The following is a 13,118-nucleotide window of genomic DNA, read 5'->3' on the forward strand; positions in this document are numbered from 1 at the left end:
GGTTTCAAATCCCAGCTCTGCTACTTGCCAGGGAGGTACTGTTCGCTGGGTGGCTCTGCCTTGAGCCTCAGTTTTTCTTCCTGAGCAGTGGGGATAATAATCCCAACTACACAAGGGTGTCGAGAGGCTTGTGGGGGTTAAGAGCAAGGTGCTCCTAGAACCAGCTACCCGGGTCCTATTCTGGCCGCATTGCTTCTCTCTGCAGCCGTAGGGAACAGCGGCTTGCATTCTTCCCACCTCAGGTTCCTCACCTGGCAGAATGGAAATATCAATAATCCTCACATTATCTGACTGTTGTGAGGAGTAACTGGGCAAATGTGTGTGAAGCCCCAGCGCTTCCCAAGCCCTCAGTGGGTGTGAACACTCTATGGATGTACAAGCACTCAGCACAATGTTGGGCCCAGAACCCGCCTTCCTGCAGCTGCCCACTGGCCTCCTTGTCCCTTCCCCTTCCAGGACCTCACCCACATCCCCTCCCTCAGCTATGCTTTCCCAGCCCCCCAGCCACCAGCCCTGGGGGACCAACTCATGGCTACTCAGCTTCTGCTCCAGATGCCAGGCTTTCTGAAGGTGCTCACGCAACACAGCTCCAAAGACATACAAAACTGTAGGTTTCGCTATTATTTACGATAGGTGAATACTGCAAATGACTTTTACACGGTCAAAACTAGAAGAACAGTTGAGTAAATGATGCCGTAATGGAATTACTAGAGCTGTTGCTAACACATTTTGGAAACTATGAAATAAGGGAAAGTGCTTATATTTAAGTAATAAAACAGCAGGATTCAGATTGTATATAGAGGGTGACTGTAACTACGCCTACCCTGTTAACCTGCAGGGGAGAAACACAACAAATAAAATTTATGTGTAGGGCTTCCCTGGTGGCGTAGTGGTTGAGAGTCCGCCTGCCGATGCAGGCGACACGGGTTCGTGCCCCGGTCCGGGAAGATCCCACATGCCGCGGAGCAGCTGGGCCCGTGAGCCATGGTCGCTGAGCCCGTGCGTCCGGAGCCTGTGCTCTGCAGTGGGAGAGGCCACAACAGTGAGAGGCCCACGTACCGCAAAAAAAAAAAAAAAAAAAAAAAAAAATATGTGTAGAAGGGTAGGCTGAATGGTAATAGTGGTTTTCTTTGGATGGTAGTACAATGATTTGTTACTGTTTTCTTCTACATCTCCTTATTCAAAATCTTCTACACTAAGAATGAATTCTACAGGGACTAAAAATCAACATGAAGGGGGCTTCCCTGGTGGCGCAGTGGTTGAGAGTCCGCCTGCTGATGCAGGGGACACAGGTTCGTGCCCCAGTCCGGGAGGATCCCACGTGCCACGGAGCGGCTGGGCCCGTGAGCCATGGCCGCTGAGCCTGCGCGTCCGGAGCCTGTGCTCCGCAACGGGAGAGACCACAACAGTGAGAGGTCCGTGTACCGCAAAAAAAAAAAAAAAAAAAAATCAACACGAAGATGCAAAATTGTGTGCTCCCCTTATGTCGAAGGTGAGAATACATATGTACATAGACATGTGTTTATATATGAAGTGTATATGTTTTCGGATAAAGAAAATCTGAAAAGCTACATCACAACAAAATAGCAAAATTGACCCCCTCCTTTGGGCAGGGCAGACAGGGCCAGGGTGGAGGGGGCTTTTGTATATTGTACACCACGCGCCTTTGTATGTTGCACTTCTGAACCGTATCAGTGTTTTATTTAATCATAAAGTGAAAAGAAAAAGGCCTAATTATCTAATAAACCTTTCGAAAAAGGCAGTATTTCCCCAAATGGGGACAGGGTGCTGCTTAAACAAAGGAATCTGTGCTGGGAATGAATCAGGGGCAAATGAAGTCAGCTGGGGTCTTACTGTGGACTTGACTGAGCTCACGGGCGTGTGCTGTGACTGACAGGCGCGATGGATTGCAGGGCTTCCAAAAAGTCAAATAAGGTCCTAGAACCCTCTCTCTGCTGCCCCCCACCCCCACCCAGCCCTATTTTTACCATGGAGCCTCCCCTGAGAAGGATGCTCCTAGGCCCCGTTGAGGGAATGCAGGGCAAGGGAAAGGCACTAAGGAAGAGAAAGTTAGGAGGCGGCTTCTGCCTCCCAGATCCAAAGGCCTCCTGACCCAGGCGGGCTGTGTGTGAACTGTCTGCACCCTCTGTGGGACTGTGTGGGTGCGGGCCTGGTGACCCAGAGAGAGGATGCATGCCTGGGCCAGAGGGGTGGACACTGTGATCATTATGGGCCCAGCGCCCCCCCATCACCACATTCTGCAAGAGAAGCTGGAAATCGGCTTTTACGTGAATTCTTCTGGCTTTAAAATAAAATATCCAAACTTTTCAATGAAACCTCATTTTTAAATGTTGGCTCTTTTTTAAAAAACAAAATATCTTAGAGTTCCCTGCGCATGTCCTCCACCAGCTACCGCCTATGATCTTGGCACGCTCCCGGCATTCTCGCAGAGCAAGGTCAGACCCCAGGATTTCCTTGCTTCTCTAACCACCCTCCCACCTTTCATTATGCCTTTGAGAATTCTGCCCTAGACCAAATTCATTGGTCAGTTGTTCGGGGGGCGGCGTCTGCCTTCTTCCTGGTTGAAGATCAGGCTGACATTTACCCATCTCTGCCCTGGAAGTCTGCTAAGGAGTCCAGGAGAGGGGTGACTAACACTAGCAATGGGCTCTCTCAGGGGTAGTGAGCGCTCTGCGTCTGGAAGTGATGGTTTAATAGTGCTGTAGCCGGGACTTCTGCTCCGGCATCTAACAGCCTCCCGATGCCAGAGTCTCTGCCCCTTCTGCCCTCCCCCGCCTCAGTTTCCCCTCCCCTCCTATCACACCCTCTGTGCTCCAGTCAACCAGAAAGCCTCACCCTTTCCTTAACTCTCGACATTCTCACACCTCCGTGCCTTTGTACATCCTGACCCCTGGGTCTGGATCACCCTCTCCCGAGGCCTCTATCCTGTCTCTCAGCCACCCGGAAAATGCCACACTCAGGCACCAGCTCCTGCAGCGCCCGCGCCTCCTTCCTCATAGCTGGGACCCTGGGAGGCTGGCATCAGCTCTTCCCGTGTCATGCATTATTTAGACTCTCCCATCTCCTTCCCATGCTTTTACCTCCCAAACAGCTTTTGGATCTGCTGTCTTCTCTCCAGCTGCAGCATTTCAGCCTTTACCCCTGCTCACCTGGACAAGAGCAAGGCCATCCCGATTAGGTGCCTGGCCTCCAGCTCTCTCCTCAGCCCCACCTGCCTCCTTGCTGTCTGAAGAAAGGGCATTTTCAAAAGTGCAACCTGATCGCCTCTATCCTCAGCCTAAAATCTCTGCGTGACTCCTGCAGCCTACAGGGCAAAGTCCAAACTCTTCAGCTCGGCATTGCAGGCTTTTCATGATCAGGGCCCTGGCAAATCGAATCCTCCATTACCTCCTTCCACGGTCCCTGGCGCCTCAGGCGAAACCTAATTGTTCTGAATGCCCTGAGCGCACCTGGAGGGTTCGCAGCTGTGTCTCCGCACACCTCTTTCTCCACCTTTAGTACCCGGACACCCTCTGTCTACCTGCCGCGCTCCATTCCACCCGAACATCCAGCTCTGTGAATCCTCCCCTGATTCCCCCCAGGGCAGTGGGTAATGGAGTCCCTGAGGTTTGCTCATGGCTTCCGGGCTGCATCTGTCCCACCGTGGGTTACACGTCTGCCTTCCCCACTACACCGGAATCTTTTGGCAGGTGTCACATTCATCCATCTCTGTGTCACACTGCCCAGGACTAGGCACAAGCAGGCCCCCGGGACCGAATGGCTCTAGTGCTCAGAGAGGGTTTGGAAGTTAGAAGATTATTCTCACGGGAAAAGTGGGTGACTCCAGAGCTGAAAGTGGCCAAGCTGGAGACCTTGTTGGAGCTGTTGACAATTCTTCCTGCTGTTCCAGGAGGCTGGGCACCAGGTCCAGGCTGCCACATGCTCCTAGAGACTGTCCCCACGGGGCTGGCGATAATCTGTCACGCCACCTGCTCCGTTCCGATCCGTGACCAACTTGGCTCCAGACAGCCCTCTCTCACTGCCACGGCGCCAAGCCTGTGCCCTCCTGGCAGCACTGCCACAGGGAAGCCAGCGTCAAAGAAGGGCAGAGCTGAGAAGGCCCTACGAGATCAGCCAATACGGCCCCCTCTGGTTTTCAGAGGGGGCATCTGGGACCCAGAGAGGGGCATACTCTTGCCCAGGGTCACACGGGAGGCCAGTTCCTCTGGATCTTACCAGATAGTAAAAAGAACGATCAAAAGAAACCTTGAGATGTGCTAGAAAAGGCCTAGGGGTGGAGGGAGCCCCTTGAAAGAACAGTGAAGCCCTTTCTGAGGCTGACCCCAGAGCTGCTATGCAAATGATGACCTGGGCAGAGGAAACAACCAACCTTTCGACCAACCGTGCAAAGGTCTTGCATGGGGACCAGCTTGCTGCTTCGAGGCCAGTGTGGCCAGAGCAGAGTGAGTGAGGGGAGATGCAGTAGAAGGTGGGGAAAAGGCCCAGTCCTGTAGGGCCTGTACACCTTAATGGGGTTTGCATTTCAGACTAAGTAAGGGAAGGACGCAACCAACTTTCAAAAGATGATTCTGATCTGAATAGACAGTGCTGCAAACAAGATACACAAATGGCCAATAAGCGCCCGAAAAGATGTTCAAATTCATAATCCATCGGGGGAATGCAAATCAAAACCACAATGATATCGCTTCACACCCACTAGGATGGCTAGAATCCAAACATCAGGTCGTAAGCATCGGTGAGGGTGTGGAGAAACTGGAAACCTCAGACACTGCTGGTGGGAATGTAAAATGGGAACCCTGCTTTGGAAAACACTCTGACAGTTCCTCAAAGGATTAAACATAGCGTTATCATATGACTTAATAATTCTCCTTTTAGGTATGTACCCCAAAGAAATGAAAATGTATGTCCTGACAAAAACCTGTACACAAATGTTCAGAGCGACATTATTCATAGTAGCCAAAAAAGTGGAAACAACCCAAACAGCCATCAACTGATGAATGGATAAATAAAATGCGGTGTATCTATACAATGGAATATCATTTGGGCCATAAAAACACAATGAAGTACTGACACACGCTACAACATAGATGGACCTTGAGGACATCATGCTAAGCAAAATAAGCCAGACACAGAAGGCCACATACCGTATGATTCCGTTGGTATGAAATGTCCAGAACAGGCACCTCTACAAAGAGAGAAAGTAGATCAGTGGTTGGGTGGGAGCAGGGGTGGATAGGGAGTGACGGCCAATGTTTACAAAGTTTCTTTTTGGGGTGATGAAAACGTTCTGGAATTAGAGAGCAGTAATGGTTGTACAGTTCTGTGAATATACCCAAAGCAACTGACTTGTATAATTTAAGGGGGTGAACTTTCTGGCATGCGATTTATATCTCTCTACAGCTTTTATGTTTTAAAATAAGAGACCACTCTGGTTGGTGGTGGGGAGAGAGGGGCAGCAGGGAGGCCAGACAGCCAGTAATGCAATCACAGGCTCAAAGGAGGCACTTAGTAACTATCCATGGTTCAGGAAGGCCCTTCTCTTCTGAGCCAGGGTTTCTCCACTCAGCGTGGTTGACATTTTGGACAGGTTAATTCTCTGTCACGGCGGCATTGTGGGATGTTTAGCAGCACACCTGCCCTCTACACACTAGATGACGGCACAGCCCCCCACCCCAGTTGTAACAATCAAAAATAGCTCCAGACATTGACAAATGTCCCTGGGGACCAAACTGTGCCGCGTTGAAAATCAGTGTTCTAACCTCTCTTACTCACCTGGTGGATTCCTGCTTATCCTTTCAGAAGCATTTCAGATATCATCTTGTCTGGGGAGCCTTCACCCTTTGTCCTCTGAGGTCCCACAGTTTCCTAAACAACCCCACCTGCATGAAAGCCCTGAGGACACTGTTTACACACCACTCTTCCCCACACCCGTGTAGGGAGGGCACCTCATGTACCTTTGGGTCCCCAGCATCCAGCACAAAGCCTGGCACTTTGGAGGTCACTGCTGTGCCATTTCTTTTCTTTAAAACAAAAAAAAAATAATTTAATTATTTTTTTCTTTTTTTTGGCCATGCCATGCGGCTTGTAGGATCTTTTTGTTTTTTTTTGACATTTCAAAAATGTTTTCTAATTGAAGTATAGTCGATTTACAATGTTGTGTTAATTTCTACTGTACAGCAAAGTGATTCGGTTATACATACACATACATTCTTTTTCATATTCTTTTCCATTATGGTTTATCACAAGATATTGAATGTAGTTCCCTGTGCTATACAGTAGGACCTTGTTGTTTAGCCATTCTATATACAATAGTTTGCATCTGCTAGCCCTGAACTCTCACTCCATCCTCTCCCCACGCCCCCAGCAACCACAAGTCTGTCCCCTATGTCTGTGAGTCTGTTTCTTTTTCGTAGGTACATTCATTGGTGACATATTTTAGATTCCACATGTAAGTGATATCGTGTGGTATTTGTCTTTCTCTGTCTGCCTTACTTCACTTAGTATGATAATCTCTAGTTGCATCCATGTTGCTGCAAATGGCATTATTTTGTTCTTTTTTATGGCTGAGTAGTATTCCATTGTATATATGTACCACATCTTCTTTATCCATTCATCTGTCGATGGACATTTAGGTTGGCTAATTATAAATAGTGCAATGAACATTGGGGTGAATGTATCTTTTCGAATTATAGTTTTCTCCAGATATATGCCCAGAAATGGGATTGCAGGATCATATGGCAACTCTATTTTTAGTTTTTTGAGGAACCTCCATACTGTTCTCCATAGTGGCTGTATCAAGTTACATTCCCACCAACAGTGTAGGAGGGCTCCCTTTTCTCCACACCCTCTCCAGCCTTTGTTATTTGTGGACTTTTTAATGATGGCCATTCTGACTGGTGTGAGGTGGTACCTCACTGTAGTTTTGACTTGCATTTCTCTAGCAATTAGTGATGTTGAGCAACTTTTCATATGCCTATTGGCCATCTGTATGTCTTCTTTGTAGAAATGTCTATTTAGGTCTTCTGCCCATTTTTTGACTGGATTTTTTTTAAATAAATTTATTATTTATTTTTGGCTGCTTTGGGTCTTCGTTGCTGCATGTGGGCTTTCTCTAGTTGTGGCGAGCAGGGGCTACTCTTCATTGCAGTGTATGGGCTTCTCATTGTGGTGGTTTCTCTTGTTGTGGAGCATGGGCCCTAGGTGCGCGGGCTTCAGTAGTTGTGGCACGCGGGCTCAGTAGTTGTGGCTCACGAGCTCTAGAGCGCAGGCTCAGTAGTTGTGGTGCACGGGCTTAGTTGCTCCATGGCATGTGGGATGTTCCCAGACCAGATAAAACCCACGTCCCCTGCATTGGCAGGCAGATTCTTAACCACTGAGTCACCAGGGAAGTCCAGGTTGTTTTTTTGTTATTGAGTTGTATGAGCTGTTTGTATATTTTGGAAATTAAGTCCTTGTCAGCTGCATCATTTGCAAATATTTTCTCCCAGTCTGTAAGTTTGGACATATTTTTAAGATAAAGCCAATGGTATTTGATGATGCATTGCATGTGATATATGAGAAAAAGAGAACTTTTAAGGATGGCTCCAGGAACCATACTCAATATCACGTAACAACCCACAATGGAAAAGAATCTGAAAAAGAACACATGTACATATAGGTATCTGAATCACTTTGCTGCGCACCCGAAACCAACACAACACTGCAACAACTTAAAAAATTGATTAAAATTTTTTTAAATAAATACAAAAGAAAAGGACGGCTCTGGGATTTTCAGTCTGGGCAACCAAAAGGATGGAGTTGCCAATGAATTGAGATGAATAAGAGAGCAGGTAGGTCAGACTTCGGGGAAGGACAGGAGTTCCATTTCTGACATGCTAAGTATAAGTCAGAGTTCTTCAGAGAAGAGAAACAGAACCATTAGGAGAGATATATAAATATATATATATATATATTTTTTTTTTTTTTTCATGGCTGAGTAGGTATTCCACTGTATGTATGTACCACATCTTCTTTATCCATTCATCTGTTGATGGACATTTAGGTTGCTTCCATGTCTTGGCTATTGTAAATAGTGCTGTTATGAACATTGTTGTTGATGCTGCCATCTTTATTTATTTATTATTTTAGTTCCATGACCAGGGATCGAACCCGGGGCCCACAGTGAAAGTGCCGAGTCTTAACCACCGGACCACCAGGGAATTCCCTGAGCCATTTCTTTACCTATAAAGTGCAGAGATGCATTGCGTCCCCCAGGGTTTCTGTAATAGGTACTAAAATGTCAGCCAATGGAGTCTGTTGACACTTCCTGACTCTGGCTAGGAATGCAGACTCTGAATTTAGATGGCCTGGGCTTGAATCCTGTGTGACACTAGGCAAGTGGCTGAAGGTATCTGAATCTTGGTTTCTTCTCTGTAAAATGGGCTATTGAGAGTACCTGCCTCATAGGGTTATCACGAGCACACAGTAAGAACATAACCAATGCCAGATATTAGTGGTATTAAAATTTTAGTATTCCTTCTTCCTCCTAAGGTGCCTGCCAGACCTCAACACAGAGGTGTCCTTATCAAGCAACCATGCGCCAGCCCTGTCCTGGGTGTTGGCCAGGAGGAGGTGGGAGAGGGTGGGGTATATTGTCATTAGAAGCCAGACAGTTCTATGTCTGCTAATTATTATAGTATATGTTCATTGCATAAAATCTGGAAAGTTCAAAAATTATAAAGAAAGCATAAATCTCCCCCTGGCAAACACTGTTAACACCATTTGGCTTATCTCCTTCCAGTCTTTTTTATGTGCTTGTCACCAACTTGTGACTATGCCATGTATACGCATATGCATAAGCATAAGCGTGTCCCCATCCACTAAGAACTGTCCATTCTTTCTTAGAGAAGAGACTGGTGGTGGCCAAGGGGGAGAGGGTTGGGGGAGGGATGGAGTGGGAAGTTGGGGTTAGTAGATGTAAGCTGTTATATATAGAACGGAAAAGCAACAAGGTCCTATTGTATAGCACAGAGAACTATATTCAATAGCCTGTGATAAACCATAATGGAAAAGAATATTAACAAAAGAATGCATATATATGTATATGTATAACTGAATCACTTTGCCGTATGGCAGAAATTAACACAACATTGTAAATCAACTATAATTTAAAAAAAAAATGAATTTAGGCTTTTAGCCTGAGATGGGTGACCATTCAAGTTTGTTTTTTATTTTAATATTGTAGTAAAATAGACATAACATAAAATTTATCATTAAAAAAAAGAACTGTCCATTTTTAGTAGCCACATGGCTGTCCCATAGTTTATTTAATTTATCTCCTACTATCAGACATTTAGGTGCTCTCTGATTGTTGATGAATATCTTTCCAATTGAAAGAGCCTTTGTCCATATTTCCATCCTTTTGTTTGGATGTCCTCCTCTTCTCTTAAAACATTTTTGGCAAAGGAACCTCTCCAGCCTGCTGGGACACCCATTTTCCCATAGCAAGGAGTCCATTTTCCCATCACCAGAGACTTTCTCCCTAAGCTGAGCTAAATCCTTGGGATTGGGACTTAATCCTGTTTCCCTTTCTCTGGGGGCCTTAGTGGAGACGGACATCAGCTGGCCTTCTTTTCTCGTTGGACACATCAGCTGGTAGGGTCAGTTGCATTAGTCATCAGGGGAGGATGCAGAAATTGTTCTTGCAGCCCAGAGAAGTCTAGGCTAAGGTTAATTGAAGTGAGGTGAACTGGGACAAGGTGGTAGAGGAAGGAAGAGAAGTTGGTGGGCTGGAGTGAGTCAGCCTGGTGTCTGCTTCCTATGTGGTGTTGAGTCGTGACCTTCCTTGCTTCCAGACCCCGAGAGAAATCACCTGGCAAAGGCACCCCCCACCCCACTGCCAGCCTTCAGACCCACTTTCTCCAGTGATTATGTAGCAGCTCTTCCTATTACATGTTTAACAAGAAACCAACTAACCAGGTGCCAGGAACACCATTCACAGTCATATTTTGGGGGTGGTTTGGCCCTATGAGAAGCACTCTATAGTCAGGCAGAACTGGGGCCAATCCCAGGGCAGGCACATCCCACCAGTGTGACCCTGTGGAAATCACAGACCCTGTGAGCCTTGATTTTCTTATCTGTAAATTGGGGTTGAATGGCGCTGGCTTCCATGATTATCGTGATGACTAAAGCCAATACTGTATACATAATGCTTTGAGTACCAGACCTTCACGGGGCAGGTGCAAGAGAAGTGTTCTTTTCTCATTCTATTCAATCTCCTCATATCTCAAGCTAGAGATGTCAATAAATCTAATTTACTAATTGCCTTTCATAACCTCCAGCAACAGGAAACTCATGAATAGAGAGGAATTCATAACTTTCTATCACAAATAAAGAAACTGAGGCTTGGAGAGATTCAGCCAGGAGGCTTTACTGGACATAAGCTGTCATCTCAAAGATCTCATGTCTAAAAGAACCACCAAGATGTACGTCTGAGTTGGGGAGTGGGACCCCTGACACCACAGCCCCCCATTCTCTGGGCCCGGCTTCATGCCCAGCTGGACCACTAACCATCTCTGGCAAAGGAGACCAGAGAGGACCTGGCACGTACAAATGAGTTCCCAGGAGGCAACCATCGCCAGGACTCTGGCCACGCGAGTTAGGATATGACAGCTGCCACTGGGGAATACCACAACCCGCAGGTACTTCCCCCCCGCCCCACCTCCTTACCCTCACAACCAAAGGCGGCGTTAACATGGTCCTTTTCATGGGGGAGGAAACTGAGGCTCCCACGCTCAAGGTCAGCTGTACTACTTAAGAGGCACAATTGGATTTCCAAGCCGCTAAGCCGAGGCCACTTGCCTGGCTCATCCTGGGAGCTCCAGCCCCCCGGGGCATCGAGCATCCAGGAGGACGAAGGCTGCCTGAGGAGCTAGGGGTCTCCTCCCCGCCCACCCCCTGCGCCCTACCTGCTTTCCTTAAGCAGAAAGTCGTGCCCTGTGCCCACAGACACATGGCCCCGAGAACACGCCAGCGCCCAGACCCGGGAACAAAACAGGGGCTATTTCGGCGAAAGTGGATTTTCCAAATCCACCCCCAAGGGGGTTTGAGCGCACATCCACCCGACCCCGCGCCCAGAGTCACTGCCGCAGGCCGACCAGGGTTGCATCCCGCGCTCGCAAGGCGTCCCAGGGCGCCACCCCCCGCCCCCGGCCCCGCGAGTCACAGAAGGTAACTGAGGCTCGCCAGCGGAGCGACTTTCCCAAGGTCAGGCACAGTCAGGGCGCGCGGAGGGGCCGGGGTTCGAACGCGGGGTCAGAGTCAAGACGGCGGCGGGGAACCGGGAGCAGCCGCCCGAGGCGGCCCCCCTTCCTCACCAGCCCCCGCCAGGGGACCCCACCCCGAGCTCAGGCCCCGCGGGGAGGCGGCGGCGGCGCTACCTGGAGCTGCTGCCGCTGAAGTGGCTCCGCTCCGGCTCGCCTCCGTCCAGCGCCCGCGCCGGCTGCGCTCCGGCCAGGGATGGAGCTGGCGGTGCGCCCCGCCCGCGCCCTGCGCCTCGCCCCCACTTCCTCGTCTCCGCCTCCAGCTCGCTCCTCCTGGCTTCCAACCGCTCCTTCCCTTCCTTCCCTCTCCAAGTCTCTTTCTCTCCTCCTCTCTCCTCTCTTTCTCCCACTCCGTGCGCGCGGCGCACACACACTCACATACTCTCTTCCTTGGCTTTTCTTCCTCCCCGCACGCTCTCCCACATCCTCTCTTTTCCTTTCTCCTGGACCTTTTTTCCTTCTCTCTCTGGCTCTGACACTTTCCCTCTGCCTTTCTTTCTGTCAGGCTGCCCCCTATTTCTCTGGCTTTTCCCCCCCTCCCTCCCGCCCACTCCCCGCACTCCCCCCACTGCCTGGCCTGGGAGCCAGCTTCCAGCTGTGCAGTAACCGGCTGAGTGGAAGGGGACTTCCCTCTGTGGCCCAGCGCTGGCTTCTGCCCATAGCTGGAGGGCCTGCCCCGGGAGGGCTAGACCCACGGGATCAGGTGGCACCCCTACCCTTGGGTGCCCAGCTCCTAGCCACCTGGAATCAAGCTAGAAGAGGGAGAAAGAACTAGTTTCAAGGGAAAAGTCTGGATAATTCTGGGATCTGAAGTCTGGAAAGACAGAGGGCCCGAGGCTTAAGGCACAGAGAAATCAGTTCAGGGGTTATTAATTAAAAAAAAAAAAAAATCATTGGAGCTTCAGAAACCCCCAGAGTGTATTTGCTCTAGGTTGAAGGGATAGATGGAGAGAGAGAAGAGGTAGGGAAAGGAGGGTCTTGGGAAAAGGAGCTCTTGGGGTAGGGAAAATAACACCCACCTTCCAGATGAAAACATGGAGACTCAATGGGAGAAACCTCTCTTAAATATCAAGATGTCAAGGCTGCTGTGCTAACCACGCAGACCTCGGTGGAGCGGAGCCTGGGTGGGCAGGATGGCGAGGGCTGCGCCAGGCCTGGCTTGCTAACCCAGAGTAAGCGAGGCAGGTGGTCAGATGGGCCGCCCCATAGGATACCTGGAGGGGAGTTTCAGCAGGAGCTTGACAAAGGAGAGGGAAAGGGAGCTGGTTCTGCTGAGTGTCGGTTTCAGGCATGTGCTACTGATGATTGACACAGCATCCTAAGTCATTCTGTCACCGTGGGCCCACCCTGTGCTATGTGTGTGCTGAGATGCAGAGACTAAGGTCACAGTTCCCTGGACCTCTGAGGTCACAGCTTCTGGGAGGCTGCTGAAGGCTGTGCATCCAGGTCACCAGCATCTTGGAATGACAGCAAGAGCCTCCAAGCTGGTCTCGCAGCCTCTACTCTTATTCACCAGCAATTCACAAAGCAATATAGGTCATCTCAAAAAAGTATACATCAGATCGCGCCTCTCCACCCCCCTGATGAAAACCCTTCCAGGACTTCTTGTTGTCGTTGGAATTAAATGCAAGCTTCTTCTCACCATCAGCGTGATCTGGCCACGGCCCACCTCTCTGAGCTCATGTCTCACCATCCTCCTCCTCCCTCTGTGTGCCTCAGCAGCAGTAGCTTCCTCCTTGTGCCCAGAACAGGCCAAGCTGGACCACACGACAGGCCATCTGCACTGGCTGTTCCCTC

The 13,118-nt window shown here is 49.3% G+C and overlaps 1 protein-coding gene across 2 annotated transcripts in view; it reads right to left on the reverse strand.

Moving 5' to 3' along the window:
- Positions 1-11,800, reverse strand: part of HRH2 (histamine receptor H2) — a 48,463-nt gene extending 36,663 nt beyond the window's left edge. For both annotated transcript variants that reach the window (XR_007476269.1, XM_033432104.2), the window contains exons 1-2: positions 11,439-11,800; positions 5,166-5,206 (exon numbers count right to left, since the gene is read on the reverse strand). The gene's annotated coding sequence lies outside the window, so the exon portion shown is untranslated. The remainder of the gene's footprint in view (positions 1-5,165; positions 5,207-11,438) is intronic.
- Between the last annotated feature and the right edge of the window lie 1,318 nt (positions 11,801-13,118).

Source organism: Orcinus orca, chromosome 3 (assembly GCF_937001465.1).
Source record: "Orcinus orca chromosome 3, mOrcOrc1.1, whole genome shotgun sequence".
NCBI classification, from domain to species: domain Eukaryota; kingdom Metazoa; phylum Chordata; class Mammalia; order Artiodactyla; family Delphinidae; genus Orcinus; species Orcinus orca.